We start from the raw sequence: 17,643 nt of genomic DNA on the forward strand, positions 1-17,643 counted from the left end.
AGATTTTTCTTTAAGATCTTTGTAAGAAAAAGAGATATATAGGATCACAGACACCGGCAGAGCAGCCTGCACAAGTCTTGAAAATAAGGGAAAACAATGAATCAGGGAGTAGAGTACAGTGCAGGCATAACCTAGACGCCTTAAAATGAAGCAGCTCGATCATACAGATTTGTATCATGCAGTTCAATCAGGTACACCTCAGAGGAGATGCTGATTAGCCTACTTTTCATCAAGTTTCCATCTCTTAGCTAAGGAAGGTCAAGACACTTTATTAATAGATCTATTAATCTTGCACACAGTGAAGAAGTGCTTATTTCCAAAAGAAGAATGTGTTTTTTTTCAAACAGAAATAAATTAAAGCCAAACAGTATACTGAGTGCTCAAGAAAATAAAAGTTTCAGTATATGGAGACCTATTTCTATGAGTTTTTAAATTTCACAAAATGTTTTATAAAAGCACACACAAACTTCCTCAAGGGGCTTGTGGTGGAAGCCAGATAATGAAAGACCTCTTATGCAGGCAGTTTGGAATCTTGCAGAGTAAGCAATGAGACACCACTGATGTGTACTTAACATGGGACTATAAAATCAGATTTGTGTGTTTGTGTTTATTTGTTTAACCACTGATGGAAGTGTGTGGGATGGGTTAAAGTGGCCACAGGAAGTAGGAAACTTGGATAAACAGTTGGCAGCAATTTAGTTCAGAAAGAGTTATAAAACCTAAGACAACAGGAACATGACAAGGTAAAAGAAGAAACTTCACAATGAGGCTTCCACACCGCATGCATAGGCAACTTTGAAGTTTAAACAGATCCCATGAGCTGAAGTTATTTATCTTCAGCCATTTGAGGAAAGGACAGTATTTTACAATGTCTGAAGACGTTTTGAGGTGTCACAGTTTATAGGTGATAGTGCTACAAGCATCAAGTGATTAAATTCTAAGATGTATCAAATGTCATAAAGTGGCAAAGACAGTGATCCAAACATCTTGTTTTTCAAACAGTAATAATAATTAAAGTGAAGAAACCCCAATTTATTTAAGATTCGGTGGGCCAACATTGTGGCTTGGTCTTCATTGGGATTTTGCTGACCTGGCCCTATGTTGAGTTCAAACTACTGGTCCGTATATTTATAGCCATCTGGCTCTCTAATAAGTTGACTAAATTAGCACAACACCTTGTCAGTCCCTGTGGTTTCTCATCCTCTGGTTAACTAACCAGGAGTTATTAACGTAGTAGAGCTAGAGCTGTAAGGGAACATGAAATGTTCAAGACCTCTTTATCCTACCTCATAACTCAGATATTGTCATACCAATATCATTCTGTGAGCCAAATAAAGTCCTAAAGGCAGCCCAAATTTAAAAAGAGTAGAGAAATAGATCATATTTGAGCAATACTAACCAAATAGTGATATATCTGTAATGTACCACAGAAACAGATTCTTGAAGTACAAGGATGTAGAATCAAATAGTAGATGGGAGGGAAGAGAGAGAGACAGAGACAGAGACACAGAGATGCTAAAATAATATTGAACAGTTCAGCAGTTGTAATTGTTTATATGTGCATTGATGGAAGAAAATCTGGTATGTTTGTAGAATGAACTATCATTTATCTATTGAACTCTGCCATTTTCAGCAGCATTGAAGGGCCTAGGTGATATGTTGTTCAGATTTCATTTGTGTGAACCTTGGGGGAGAGAAGTCTATTTTATCTTGTACTTCTAAGCCACAGTTGATCATTGAGAGAAATCAAGGCAGGGTTGCTTGATATTCCACACAGTATTACCTCTAACCACAAATCTCATTCCTAGCCAAGGAAGTGCAGCAAAAACCATGTTTGATGGCCCAGGATCAACAATCTAGAAAATGTAGAACCTAGAGGGAGGCAGCTACTTTTATATCAATTAAAGCAATCAAGATAATGTCTCATAAACATATCCACAGTCAACTGAAACTCATTTTTTCAGGTGATTCTAGGCTATGTCAAGGTAGTATTAACTCACACATATGTTAAATGAATTAAATATATTAAGCACCAAAAGACAGATACCACATATTTTCACTTCTATGTGGAAGTTAAAAAGCTGACTTTTGAGCCTGGCGGTGGTGGCATATGCCTTTAATCCCAGCACTTGGGAGGCAGAGGCAGGAAGATTTCTGAGTTCGAGGCCAGCCTCGTCTACAGAGTGAGTTTCAGGACAGCAAGGGCTGTACAGAGAAACCCTGTCTTGAAAAACCAAAAAAAAAAAAAAAAAAAAAAGCTGACATTTGTGATGGTGAGCTTAGCTATAGAGACCTGGGCCCCCTTTTTAGATTTGTAGAACAAGTAAGTCTCTTTGATCATGGTGCCAGAGGTTTAAAGATTTACAAAGCATTTATGCAAGTTAGAATGTTCAATCTTAAGAACTTTTGGCTTAAACTTGAATCAGTGAAGGTGGGAGAATTTATCACAGTTCTTCCATCTGAAATTTTGACAAGTAGTGAGAGTTATGCAAATTTGTGCCTATTTATTAATTTCCTGCTGGGTGTGTAAGACAAGGTGGCTAACACACATAGTTGGGAGTCTAAATAACATTTGTCATCATTTAACACATTCATTCAGTCACTTTTCTATAGAAAGCATTGGGCTAGGCTATACAGAAATACAGGTGAGCTAGAAGGAGTATAGAGAAGGCAAAGTGTCCACAAAGCATGAGCCCAAAACTGAAATAAGAGCTCTAAGCTGCATTCAATGTCTTCTCAGTATTCAGATCGGCATGCATGGAATGTATAGCAGAATATGTACATCGAAGACTAAGCTCAGGGAGTTCCATACATGTACACACATCTTAAAACCAGTATGTAATCACATAGAAGCTATTCTCAGGAGCTGGAGAGATGGCTCAGAAGTTAATAACACTGATAGTTCTTCCAGAGGTCCTGAATTCAATTCCATACAACCACATGATGGCTTACAACCATCTGTAATGAGATCTGATGCCTTCTTCTGGTATGTATGAAGACAGAGACACTGTACTCATGAAGAAAAATAAATCTCTTAAAAAGAGATATTCTCAGCACTGTGGTTCTGATCTCTCTAACTGTAGATGACTTGGGCTGATTTTTTTAACTTCATGTAAAATTAATTGTGCCTTAAGTATTCATTTAATCAGGGTTCTCAGCTTAGATTAGTAAAGAAGATTGTATTAGTTATATCCCATGTTGTAGCTCTTTCCTTATTGTTCTGAAGTCTTCCTTTGTGTGACAGTGGAAGGCCCATAGGATACAAACATAGGGTTAGACACTTGTCCATTGTCCATCTTAGGTCCTTGTATCTTTGAAGTTGGAAGAAACACCTCACTGGAAATCCTTTTAGGATTTTCTATCTGAGCAATCTTTTTATGTTTCCTGAATTTGATTTGATTACAAAAGGAACATAGCTTAGAACAAAAAATAAAATTTACTTCAACAGAAAAATCTGAAACTTTCCAAAATTCACTTAAAAAGAGACCTCTACCATTTTAGACTGTCTAGTCAAAGTCAAAGGTTTCTGGCAAATAGTTCAAGAAAGGAGCTTTCTGAAAAGCCTTTCCAAGTTCCTCCTATAAACTGGATTCTATGGATGGCAGTGTTGTTCTTTTATTTTGTTTCGTGTTATTATTTTTTTTTTCTAAATCAGGAGGTCCATAGGATCTAAGGGAATGGTTGTCAGGGCTGAGAATTTGGTCCAGAGGTAATGTTGTTCTGGAAGGCTCTGCAAGGTTCAATAAAAGATTGTATTTAAAAAAAACAATAATTTCAGGGAAAAGTTTTGCCAATTCCTCTAGGTAGAGGTATTTTTTCCCAAGTCAAACTGTACCTAGCTTTATTAAAGATACTTTTCATAATCAGTCATGGTATTTCAGGCAAGATATGGACAACCAATCATTAATAATATACAAGGACTTCCAAGCTCTCTTATTGACTGGACCACTAAGTTCAGGAAACTACTATAAAATCAAATGAAATCTTACATTGCTGCCTTGACACAGCAGAGTTCAGAATGAGGGGTGACATGTCACATGAAAGACGTCAACTGCCTTTCACAAGCCAAACCCAACTTTCAGAGAATAAAAGGAAAATGTCAGAACTTTCAGTCTAAAGATCCACAATCTTTTAGAAGGGGAATTGGTGTTCTTTTGAGGAATACCCAATGATGTCACTGGAAAGTCTTAATTGCTCAATAGACTGACAAAACCAAATGTAGGAGGGCAGGTCCCAACCAGTCTCTTGTTTTACAGGAGTTAATTCTCTGGTAGAGGAGAAAGAGGATATAAAAATGAACTTATTCTCCCTATACCCCAAGGCATTTTGTGCCATGCTGGCCACATACTTCAACACCCAAGATGTCACCCTTAGGAGCCAAGAAGAATCTCTCCCTTTTTTTTTAATTTTTAATTTTTTATTAGATATTTTCTTTATTTACATGTCATATGATATCTCCTTACCTGGTTTCCCTTCCGAAAAAAAAAAAAAAAAAAGAAAAAAACAAACAAAACAAAACCCTGCTCCCTCCCCACCTCCTCCTGCTCACCAACCTACCCTCTCCCATTTCCTGGCCCTGGCATTCCCCTACACTGGGGCATAGAACTTCATAGGACCAAGGGCCTTTCCTCCCCTTGATAACCGACTAGGCCATCTTCTGCTATACATATGCTGTTGGAGCCAAGAGTCCCACCATGCGTACTCTTTGGTTGGTGGTTTAGTCCATGGGAGCTCTGGGGGTACTATATTGTTGTTTGTCCTAAGGGGCTGCAAGCTCTTCAGCTCCTTGGGTCCTTTCTCTAACTCCTTCATTGGGGACCCTGTGCTCAGTCCAATGGATGACTGTGAGCCTCTACTTCTGTTTTATTTGGGTACTCTCAGAGGAGTCTTTCAAAATCAGCAGGTAAAGGTGGTTTCCCCTCATCAACCCAACTTGAAAGACATTTTGTTTGTGACACATATTGCTTCCTTGTCCCCCAATCAATGAAGCTTTTTTAAAAAGCTAAAACAAAATTCTGCAATCTTCATAGGTATGAGAAGACAGAGTTATCTATTGATAATGCTCACACTTCACCTGGAATCTCCTGCATCTTCAGCTTTCTTAGCCTGGTTTGATTGGCATCTCTTCATTCTGCAGGGTTATGCACAATCTCCCACCTTTCCTTCCTTTCCCTCTTCATTGGAGAGGTCATTTGAGATTTCAGCTAGCTCTGGCTTTGGAAGAACAGGTTTAGCAGACAACTTTAGGGAAATTCTCTGTGTCTCATCCTTTGCCTTATCTCCTTTAGCATCCTCTTCAGCATTTTTATGCATGGTCTTGGAGGTATATAAATGCAGGTGCTGAATTCCAGGACTCAGCAGCCAGCATAAAGCTTTGGTGTGTTCTGGAGTAGTTCTCAGTGCTGATCCTTCCTAGGTAGAGGCCTTAAGGACCATGGTCAAAGTGACAAGAAGCTGAACACTCCAGATCAAGACTGGTATCATACCCTCAATTTCTAACAGTAAGTGTGCAAGTGCCCTGTCAGATGAGACTCTTTTCTTATATTAAATTATTTCTATCTGGAATTTGTGTTCTTAGGGAGAAAACGTTGTAAATCAAAAATTGAGGGGAAGAGTTGGCCATATAGAAGAAAAGAATAGAATGATATACTAGTTTATCTTCCTCATTGATGAGACAAAACACAAGTTAAGATCAGAAAAGTTGGGGTAGAGAGATGGTTCCACAGTTAAGAGCATTTGCTTGCCCTCCTGACCATTATGGACTGTACTGTGGAGCCAAGGGAGCCCTTCCTTCTCTAATTTTTATCTCACAGGTATTTTGTCATTCAGTGAAAAAACCAAACAGCGTAAGAGAATACCTGAGGTTGAGAAAAGCCAATTTATATGTCCAAAAACCAGTAGAAACTGGCCATGATGGCACATGCTTTTAACTTGAGAACTTGAGATTCTGAGGCAGGTGGATTTCTGCAAGTTCAAGAATAGCCTGGTCAAGAATTCTGATTCTAGACAAGCTAGGGTTACCTCATGAGACCCTGTCTAAAACAAAGCAATAACAATAACAATAAAACAAAATGAAGCAAAAGCAAAGAAAGCAAGTAGAGACACTTTTGAATGTTCTCAACAAAAAGAATATTTATAATAATGGATCTACCAGTAACCCTCATCTGATCATTAGACACAGAATATATGCATTAAAATATCACAGTATATCATATAACTATTTACACTTATAACTTGTCAAAAGTTGAAAGAAAAAGTAGAGGTGAGGGGAGAGCTCAGTTAAATAAAGTGTCTGCTGATCAAGAACAAGCATGAGGACCCTAATTCAATTTCAAGTTAAAAAAAAACTAAATTAAAAAAGAAAAAGCTAAGCGTTATGCCACATACCTGTGATCCCCGTTATCCCAGAATTGGGCAAGCTTCTGTATCCCAGAGACAAGAGGATCCTCCCGACCTGCTACCAAGTAGTCCAGCCAAACGGGTGAGCTCCATGCTCAGGGAGAGACCCTCTTTCAAAAAAATAAGGTAGATAGTGGTTGAAGAAGATATCTAAAGTCAACATCTAGCTTCTACATGCACACTATGTGCATATGCATCTGCACATACATACTCATGTACAGGCATGTACACTCAAAATAAATTAATTTAATGTATAGTTACTTAAAGATTATATTGACTAAGGAGCCAGTTACTCGAATCCTGGTTTTATCCATCTATCTCTCCACATAGCTCTCAAAGTGGATATGCAGAACTCAAATCAAGATCAAATGGCCCTTCTGGTTCCTGCCTGAAGTTTCTTTCTTCCTTTCTTTCCTTCTTTTTTTCTTTCTTTCTCTCTATTTTTTTCTTTTTTTTTTTTTTTAGTGAAAAACCAGTTGGGAGATCTTAAAAAATATCTATTTCAAGAAAATTTGTTTCAAGAAAATTTCCTTTAACTAAGCAAATTAGATCTTCAAAATCTTCTGACCTGTTTAGAGGGTTAAGCAGGAGAGTGAAGATACCCCCATACCCTTGACTGAAGACCATTTTCTTCATCTGAGTGAGCAGTTCCAGAGAGGATGCACATCCAGGGAGGGCAGGAACTCTTGCGGCAGTTTGTTGGTGGTGTTTTTTAAATCTATTTTCACAAGAAGCCTCTGATGAAAGGTCAGGAAGTCTTCATTTAGTATCATAAATACAAGGGCAACCTGGTCCAAGTATGTTGCATACAGCAACCTTCCACTAGGTCTGTCCATTTAAAAGCAAAGATGAGTTGACTCACCTCTGCCAATGGGGGCTGAAGAATGCACCTTTCAAGTCCAAGACAATTAACACCTGTTTCTCTGGGAGAATTAGATTCCTATGAATCAGAAGTCCCAGATTTCTTCACAGGCAGGAGAGCCATATTCCAGGGTGACTGGCAAGGGTTCCAGAATGCCTACCTCTTTAAGCCAAACAATATGGACTACAATGTCCTCTTTTGTTTCCAGAGTCACTGGGTATTGTTTCATCTGGACAGGGACAGCAGAACTGGTTAGTTGAGCAATTATAGGAGCTTGGTGTTGGGCCAGTCCTGGAGGTAAAAGGGAGTAGTTTCTTCTGACAGAGGGTAAGACCCCTAAATTTTGGTGTGTGTGTCTGTAGTCGAACCGTGTCTCATCATCAGAGAAGGTGATAGTTTATGCAAAGGGTCTCGTCCCAATCAGGTCTCTGTTGTTAAACACCCTTTGACCTAACTCTAACAACGGGGACCAACTTATACCTTTAAATTTTTTTCTAATTTTTATAACTTTTTTTTAATATCTCTGGCCAAAGGAAAAACTTGGTGACAAAGGAAATTTTTTAGCAGCTGTCTTTAATCTTAAAAAAATAATCTAGTAAAAATTGTTTACAGTCTCCTTGGTCAGTGTTGGATGGAAGAGAAAATCCATTCTATACAGCAGCAATCCCCCACTTGTCTGGCAGCAATCCCCCACTTGGCCCAGGGGTAGATTTTTTTACCTTTTTTTTTTTTCTTCAGAGAATGGTGGGGTTTATGGATCATTGGTTGAAAAGAAGATATAAATCATGAAGGAGAAAGAAATGAAACTCTATTTTCCTTTGCGTTCAGACTTTCCTTCCTCTAGGGCTGCTTAGAGCAAACGGAACAGAGAAAATGCTCGCCCTGGGGAGCTATTTTCCCCTCCTAGGATACATTCCACTTAGGAATTCCTTGGTGAGAGGCCCAGCCCCCTCTGCTTCCTCACAGGTACCAATCCTGACCATAAGCAGAGGCCAAGCAATGAAACAAACAAGTGAGCCACCTTTAGAAAGGGGACAGGTGAAACGGTTGTTTGTTTTTCTTGCTATGTTTATTTCTCTGGGCAACATGGCAGAGCCAAAAGGATTTGAGTTCCTAACAGAAGAGGACACAGATCTTAATTCAGGGTTCTTATGCAAGAAAAAGCCACTGGTCAAAACAGGGAAACAGGGTTAGTAAAGATCTTTTACCATTCTGTGGATTGCCATTTTGTTCTATTGACAGTGTCCTTCTCCTTACAGAAGCTTTTCAATTTTATTAGATCCCTTTTGTCAATTCTTGATCTTAGAGCATAAACCATTGGTGTTCTATTCAGAAAATCCCCCCCTGTTCTGATGTGTTCAAGGCTCTTTCTAAATTTCTCTTCTAAGAGATTCAGTGTCTCTGGTTTATATGGAAGTCCTTGATCCACTTGGACTTGAGCTTTGTACAAGGAGATACAAATGAGTCAATTTCCATTCTACACTTAAGTCAGCACGTTGAGAAATGTTGTGGAATATCTACCGCAGAAGACTCCTTGGGTGTAAGTTTAAGACAACTGAAAGTCTTCATTAGCCATCTGGCAACTGCACTTGGGTATAGTACAGTCCTGATACTTTTTCTAGGTGAGCTTTTAAGAAAAAAAAAAAACGTCCTGAGGTTGACATACTTAACAAGAACAGTTAGCCAGAAGCAGAAATAGAGAAGCCCCAAAGCAAGGTCAGTATATTTAGAGAGTTTCCCATAACTATAGACTTTGATGGATTAGATCCTTTTTGTTCATTTGTTTTGGCAGGTGTTATTGTCTACATTCTGAATTCTACAGCCTGAATGGTACTACTTCCATCATGGAGTCAGTTGTGCTAAGGTATGGGGTCCCGATTACACTGATGGATCTATCTCCTGTTGCCATGTAAAGCTCCACAGCCCTCTATGTGTACTCTGAATAAGGTAAGTAGGGCAAGGAGACCAGGAATTTCCTTCCTCCCCTATTTTCATAAACATTTGGCAATATTTCCCACTACTCTCAAGTTGTTGCTAGGTTATGGAAGTGCATCTAAAAGAAGAGCCATAAAAGGACCATGGCTCTGCATTCCATCTCTTATTCAGGTATTTGCATTCTAGTCTCATACTTCTTGACACAAAGCCTTTCTAATAGAGAAATTTTAGGCCCCAGGGAAGGAGAAAAGGAAAGGTAAATAGAAAAGAGTGTCTCTCAGCATCTCTCCTCAATCATATGCAACATTATTTAGTCTAGTTATATGTTAATGTTTGCCCTGAATAACTGCAAAGGTTGTATTGTGTCTTGGATTTTAAAAAGTAATGTAACATACAAACCTTTCATCACATTGATTCAGGTGTAACATTGGACAAATTGCTTTGAACAACTGAAGCCACTAAGCAGAATAAATGGGAGAAATGTTTCATTCTACATGAAGGGAGTCTCTGGGGAAAAAAAAAGAGATTTGGAATGTTAAAAGTGACTCAGTTATGTATAGAAAAGAAAGACCAAATAACTTTTTTTTCAGAAATAGTGATGTGAAGTGTTATCTGAATGCCAGCTAATGTACTATTATTCTAACCTTCCTATTAAAAGATAAAACATAAAAGAAAATATTGCATACTTTTTTCACCTTTGCTTACAGGCAAGGATGCAATTTATTTTTTTAAAGAGCATAAACACTACTGGAATTCTTAAAAATACTGACTTTTAAATTTTTCTTACTTAACAATAAGGTTTTTTGTCAGGGAAAGAACTGCATGCAAAGAAGTGTAAACTAATGCACTTTAAATAATTCCAAAATCTATTCATCATGTCCCCACCTCTGTTAGTCAGGGGCAGCAGCAGACAGCATCAGCTTCATTATTAGTTCTACTTAGAATGTTAAAGATTGACTCAGGTGGGATCTTAAAATCTAGAATTGTGTTTTTCTTACAAATCTCAGGTGTTTTATATGGTGTCCACTCACTGGTACTAAATAAGTTCCTTTCTATTGCCATTTTACCCCTAAAGATCCAGATGTGCAGAGGATCTAAAACCAAGAACAACAAGTTCCCTGAGAACCTACAGGCATACCTGGACCAGTCAAGCCTTCACACACACACACACACACACACACACACACACACACACACACACACACAGACACACACTTCTTTTTAAGCCCACTGTGCATGTTTTTTTCTAATTTTGAGTGTTAATTTTATCAAATTATTTTCATCCACAATGTAGATGTGTCTGAAGTACCCTTTGCTATATCAAGAAGATAATGTAGCTCAAAATTACTTTGGGCTAACTGTCTCTATCATGCAGTATACATAAATCAAAATATTGTAATATTACATGGAGGAGCAACGATGGGCATGATAAAGAAAAAGCTTTTTGGCACATTGGTTTCCTTAGAGAGGGAACATGAATTCATGAAACCTCATTGAGTCAGACTTGACTAAGTTTGGATTGGTGATTATTCAGAAGAATTACCAAACTATAGCTCTCAAGGAAACCACACACTCTGCACAGACCATACAAACGCTCATGCTCAGGTACTTTGAAAAGTAGCATTTTCTTATTTTCTGTTACTTATCTCTTCTCCTTGTCAGTTGCAGGCCACAGTCTTGAAGTTCTGTCCCTGGGATCCACGGTGTTTCTTTGAACTTAGCATCTTCTCAAGATGAACTTTTTCTACCTGGAATATTTTGTTCCTCAGCAGCAGCTCAGCTTGCTCTTATCATCACTCTTACCTATTCCTCGGTCCAGAGTCCTCTGCCCACCAGTCTGTCACACTACTCTTATTATTAAAGCACTTTCTACTGATGCTGTCCCTGTTTTGTTTGTTTATTTTTGAGATTATAATCCAATTACAACATTTTTCCCTACCCTTTCGTCCTTAAAAACTCTCCCATATGCACTCCCTTTCTCTTTCAAATACATGGTCTCTTTTTTCACTAATTGCTATCACAAGCATATATGTATTTGTATATACATATATATTTAATATATTATTTATTGTCTATCTCTCCCTTCTATTACACTACTACCTCCCACACATTGCTATTTAATGTAATCTCCTCAAGGTTTAGAACAGTGGATGGGGCATGAGCTTCTGTAAGGCAAAGGACACTGTCAACAGGAGAAAACTGGAAACTACAGATTGGGAAAAGATCCTTACCAAACCTACATCCAATAGAGGGCTAATATCCAAAATATTCAAAGAACTCAGGAGATTAAACTCTAGAAAATCAAATAACACTATTAAAAATGAGGTACAGAGCTAAACAAAAGATTCTCAGCTGAGGAATGTTGAGTGGCCGAGAAGTACTGAAAGAACTGTTCAACATTTTTAGTCATCTGGAAAATGCAAATCAAAACTACCCTGAGATTCCACCTCACACCAGTCAGAATGGCTAAGATCCAAAACTCAGGTTAGAGTCGATCTGGTGAGGATGTGGAGAAAGAGGAACACTCCTCCATTGCTGGGGGGATTGCAAGTTGGTACAACCACTTTGGAAATCAGTCTGGTGGTTCCTCATTAAATTGAACATAGTATTACCTGAGGATCCAGTTATACCACTCCTGGGCATATACCCAAAAGATGCTCCAATATATAACAAGGACACATGCTCCACTATGTTCATAACAATATTATTTATAATAGGCAGAAATTAGGAAAACCCCAGATGTCCCTCAAGAGGAATGAATACAGAAAATGTGGTACATTGACACTATGGAGTACTACTCAGCTATTAAAAACAATGACTTCATAAAATTCACAGGCAAATGGGTGGAACTAGAAAACATCATTCTGAGTGAGGTAACCCAGTCACAAGAACACACAAGGTATGTACTCACTGATAAGTGGATATTAGGCTAAAAGTTCAGGATACCCATAATAAAACTCACAGACCGTATAAAGCTCAAGAAGGAGGAAGACCAAAGTGTGGACGCTTCAGTCCTTCTTAGAAGGGGAAACAAAATACTCACAGGAGGTAGAGGGTGGGAGGGACTTAGGAGGAAAAGAAGGGGGCGGGGGAAGGAGACCAGTATCAAGTATGGGAGGAGACCAGGATGCCATACAGAAGATCAGGAATTTGAACAGAGGTGTGTAGCAATGGGCAATGGAGAACTGGGGGTAGTCCCTAGAAAGTCCCAGATGCTAGGAAAGCAAGAGGTTCCCAGGACCTAATGGGGGTAAGATTAGCTGAAATGCTCAAGAGAGTCTGATATAGCTGTCTCTTGAGAGGCTCTGCCAGAGCCTGACGAATACAGATGTGGATGCTGTCAGCCAACCATTGGACTGAGCAAAGGGACCCCAATAGAGGAGTTAGAGGAAGGAAGGACAGAAGGAGCTGAAGGGGTTGGCAACCTCATAGGAAGAACAACAATATCAACCAACCAGACCCTCCCCCCACCCCCCAGAGCTCCCAAAGACTAAACCACCAACCAAGGAGTACACATGGAGGGACCCATGGCTCCAACTGTATAGGTAGCAGACAGATGGCCTTATCTGGCATCAATGGGAAGAGAGGTCCTTGAGCCTGTGAAGCCAAGTCAATGAGGTAGGAGTGGGTGGGGGTGGGGAGCACCCTCATAGAAGCAGGGGAGGAGGGATGGAGTAGGGGGTTTCCAGAGGAGAAACCAGGAAAAGGGATAACATTTGAAATGTAAATAAATAAAATATCCACTAAAATAAATAAATAAAATAAACAAACAAAACAAGCAAATAAACAAATAAATATAAATAAACAAAGACTGCCTCAGGGAGCACCAGTTACATTTCAAGTAGTCTCTCTTTTGTTCCAATGACAGCTATCATGACAAAATTCTGATTTAATTATTTGAATAAAAGAGTTGTTTTTTTCTAAGAGTTATAGAAGAAGTAGTTCCAAAATTAAGATGCTTAACAGGCCTGGTTTCTTCTGAGACTTCTTTTCTTGGCTTATAGACAGCTTGTTCATGTTATATCCTTACAAGGTCCTTCCCTGGTGTGTATACATTCCACTATCATTGCTTTTTATAAAGACACCAGTTATCTTGTATTAGAGCACCACCCTAATGACCTCTTTTAATTAGTTAATTTTTAAAAGATCTTATCTCCAAATATGGTCACAGTTTGAAGTCCCAGAAGTAAGAATTTCAATATTTGAATTTCATGGACACAGTTTAAGCCATACTATTCAATACTTCTAACAGAGTAACAATAGTTTCTAGGAACATGTAGCAAGTAGCTCAAAATTATCTAATATTTGCAAAATTTGTACAGTGTGTCAGTGAGTAGTAGCTTACTATTGGATAGGACTAGGATATGTAAGGAGTACAATGCTGCAAAAGCTTTAAAGATTTGATTTTTTTGTTGTTAAAAAAAAGCCAATAGGTCCAGGAAGTGGAACCTGAGACCGTTTTTGAAATTGTCAAAATGATATTCCCTGGTTACAAACACAGGATTTAAAATCAGAATTTGTACTTCTGTTTCCCCTTTGTAATATTAAAATGATAGCATCTGTCTCTAGGATTACTTTAACCAATAAAATAATCATGCAAAATGCTCTAGGTACTCCAAATAAGAATTCTATGGTCAATTATGTGTACACACAAGTCTCTGGGATATTATACACAGCATCTAACATTACTCTATCAGTTGATCATAAATGACTTAAAACAAGAAAAAGAATACATTTAGATTTCTTACTGTCAATAAAGAACAGATCATACTTTCTAGCTCTTTGGGAATTTCATCTTGTCCAGTTATTATACTAGATATGTTAAAATAACACTTCTATTCTCACCAGAAAGTCATTGTAACTGTGAGTATAGTGTTTCGTCTGACTATTATCATATTACTAAATTTGCCAATTTTATATTAAAATCAGAAGAAACATGCAATCATTAACATAAAGTAATGAAACAGATTTGACTGAGCAGCACAGAATAATCCTGATTATTCTCAGTGTATTTATTAGCCAGTGACAATATCAAAGCATACAGAAGTACCCATGTTTTCATATGTTAAAATATTTTGTTATTTACATTTTTACCAATGATGTACCTTACCTTTGGAAAAATAGATTTCATTTTTTACTATAACATATAACAAGGTAGAAGATATGCCCTGGATTTTACTTTTAAGCAGACGTCTCAATCAGCAGCACCAGTAGCAGCCACTGTTTTATCTTTACTTAATAAGGACAAAGCAGCAGATTTGCTACAAAGATCAAACTCCAGTAAGTCTTATCCCAGCAACATTCCCATACATTTCAGAAGAGTTTCTCCATGCTGAGAAATGTTGTGACTTGGTAGAAATACGAAGCCAGGTTGTTATCCTAATCCTCCCACCATCTAGCAGTGCAAACACATTCAGGCATTAGATCCACATTTCTACCACTATATGTGACTCAGAATATCTGCTTGTCGTCATCATCATCATCTTCAGCAACAACAACAACAACAACAAAAACAAAATGTTCTCAAGGCTTTAGTAGAATTGAAGAACACACGAGCAAAACAACCAATGTAGACAATGTGTGGTTCCCTCTCACCTCCTTCAGAAACTTGTCCTCAACAAGTCTTGTAGGAGAAGCACAAGCGTCCTTGGTTCAGTAGCCAATGATGAATGGACTCTTCTAAGCAACAAAGCTAAAATAGAAGGTAAACCCAACACATCTTTTGTCCTCTTGAAGTGTAGATTCTGGAAGGAAAATTAAGGAAGATTAAATGTGAACCAATACATGGATATGTGTGTGGGTGCAGGGCACTGTGGGGTGTGAGGGTAAGATTTTGGAGGGAGTTATTCCCAAGATAAGGCCTTATAGAAGTCCTCAAAGTGATATTCACTGGATGGGCTGACTCCTGGAAGATAAAATCTGACTGGTGAACTGGGTGAGCCCAGAGCTCACAAAGTATACTTCCCTTCATTCAGTGTGTCACATTTGATCTTTACCAATCCTCTGGTGAATGAAGAGATCAGAACTACAGCATATAGAAAGGGAGTCTGTGTAAGATCGCATGGGCACTGAGTCAGCAAACAGTACTCTGACTTCCCTCTACCTCTGACACTGAGCAATGATACAATGGAATGCTTTGTTGTCATTTTTATTTTTCTATAACTATACATGTATTTATGAGAGGTGTCTCATAGAATTGAAATTCTAACTTAGACCTGGTCAGGTATTGGATCTTGGGCACATATAACACTTAGAAAGAGTATCTACTACAACATAAATATATTGGAGCAAATTTGCAAATGCCATGCTTAAAGCCAAACTTCTGTTTTATGATTTTAAATAATCTCGGTTAATTAGTGGTCCAAGTCCTTGAACTGAAGTTTAGACATATTAAAGCCCTTAGAGAGCTTCAGAATCCAAGGTTTGGTTTCATTTCTACAAAGTGCTAAGAGGCATACGGTATGTAGAATTGGTTCCACTACCAGGCACATGAGATCTCTCATCTAACAATAATATAACCAAGGAGTAGAAAGCTAGACCAAAGAATCAGAAACACGTGTGAGGACTAGAAACGGAACTTGGAATGTGGCTCCCTAATACAATGCCAGTTCACTGGATCATTGAGAGCTGGGAGTAATATAAGATTATTTAAACAATAACAACAACAAACAAACAAAAAAGAAAATTACCAGGTTTCCCTCTCAAGTTTGCATTTGATTTTTATATTTGCCAAACCCAACAGAGTTAAGTAGTCAAACCTACTCCTAGAAATATGAAATGGAATCCACATGAGTTCTGTCTCTTTTTCGTTACCTGATTTCAAGGTATAATGTTCTGGAAAAAGTAAAGTTTCAGTTTATTAAACTAATGTTGGCACTTTCTGGGAAACTCTGGTCTCATAGAGTTACTGTGTAGCTTTTAGACACAGCCTTGGCATAATTGCTCTGTTTTCGTTTAGAGTAATCTAATCCTGGGAGTTAAATTAAACCCTTTTAGTAGTCTATTAACTTTCTCTCACCCCAAGGGGACATGTGTTCAATTTTCTTTATAAGTTCCAAGAAAGAAAATTTAGAACAGGCCAACAAGCTTCTGAGACCCTAATGGTGACCAGGGAAGAGTTTTCACCAGCTTGCAATGCTGGCTTAATTCATTCCAAATGTAGACTTGATCCATCAGCTAGTTCTCTCTCTGCAAATATAGACTGGTGCACTATCTCGTGTTCTCTCCCTGTTAGAACATGAAACTGTTCTCCTTAACTCTCTGTAATAAACAATATAGACAAACACATACATACACACAAATATACACACATATTTAAGGTAACTATATTTAATACTGTGCTTTCCTTAAGTATTGATAAATAATTTACAAGCAATATAATTAACTATTGTGTGAAAAATTAGATAGATGACAACATTATCATTATTTCTCCTCAACTCTATATTACATATAATATTCATTTTACAGAATCAAAAGGAATATACATATTTCTAACTCCTACTTGAAATGAATCTGCAAAAAAATACATAGTTAACCAAAGGATATAAGAAGTCAAAGAAAATTCAAAACTTGGAATGAGCACTCAGAGACTATCTTTGTTACAAGTGCCCTAAGACATAACAGGGGAAATACCACATAATAATTTAGACCTTAGTACTAGTTTGGAAAACCAAACTTCTTTGAATACTGCTGCATTTCCCTCATGAGGCCATCAGTTGTTAGGAACTAAGTCAGCCTGTGGTTTACCTCACAAGGTCTCTCCCTAGTGTCTGTTATCACTGGCTACAGAAACAGCATTAGAAGGCCACTGTGAAATTAAGAATTCAGACAGTCTGAAACTGCTTGTGTCAGCCTTTTCTTCAGGGTGAAAATAATATTCAATGACTTTCAGCATGTGTTTACCACATCTGCACCCATTTTGGGTCAATCATGAAAAAAAAAAAAAACTGCTGGAAAGAAATGTGCTATCCATTCAAAAGTAAAACAGGGAAAGCCAGCTGCATGCCAACCCTGCGAATGGCACTGATGAGCTCTGTGGACGGCAGAAAGAGCTGCTTCAGGAAAAGAAGCTCAAACTTCTGAGCATGAAAAGGCTGAGAATGGGGATGGGATAAAAGTGCCTGTCCACCATCAAAGGCAGCTCCCAGGAGTTCAGCAAGGGCATTTTCCTTCTGGTCCCAAGATATACACACAGCAGTGCTTCTTTGCCGTGAGTGAATATCAGCAGGTTGACGTGACTGTTACGACTTCTTTAACTTCATTATTGAAGAAAATACAGACAAGTGAAGAAAATCACTCACTTTTGTTCCCATTGATGGTTAATACCCTATCTGTAATTCCCTACAGCCATCTTTTAAACTTCTTTCCAAAGAATTTATGGGACAAAACGGCAACCAACAAATTGGGAAAAGATCTTTACCAACCCTTTATCTGATAGAGGGCTAATA

Source organism: Mastomys coucha, unplaced genomic scaffold (genome assembly GCF_008632895.1).
Source record: "Mastomys coucha isolate ucsf_1 unplaced genomic scaffold, UCSF_Mcou_1 pScaffold16, whole genome shotgun sequence".
In the NCBI taxonomy this organism is placed as follows: Eukaryota; Metazoa; Chordata; class Mammalia; order Rodentia; family Muridae; genus Mastomys; species Mastomys coucha.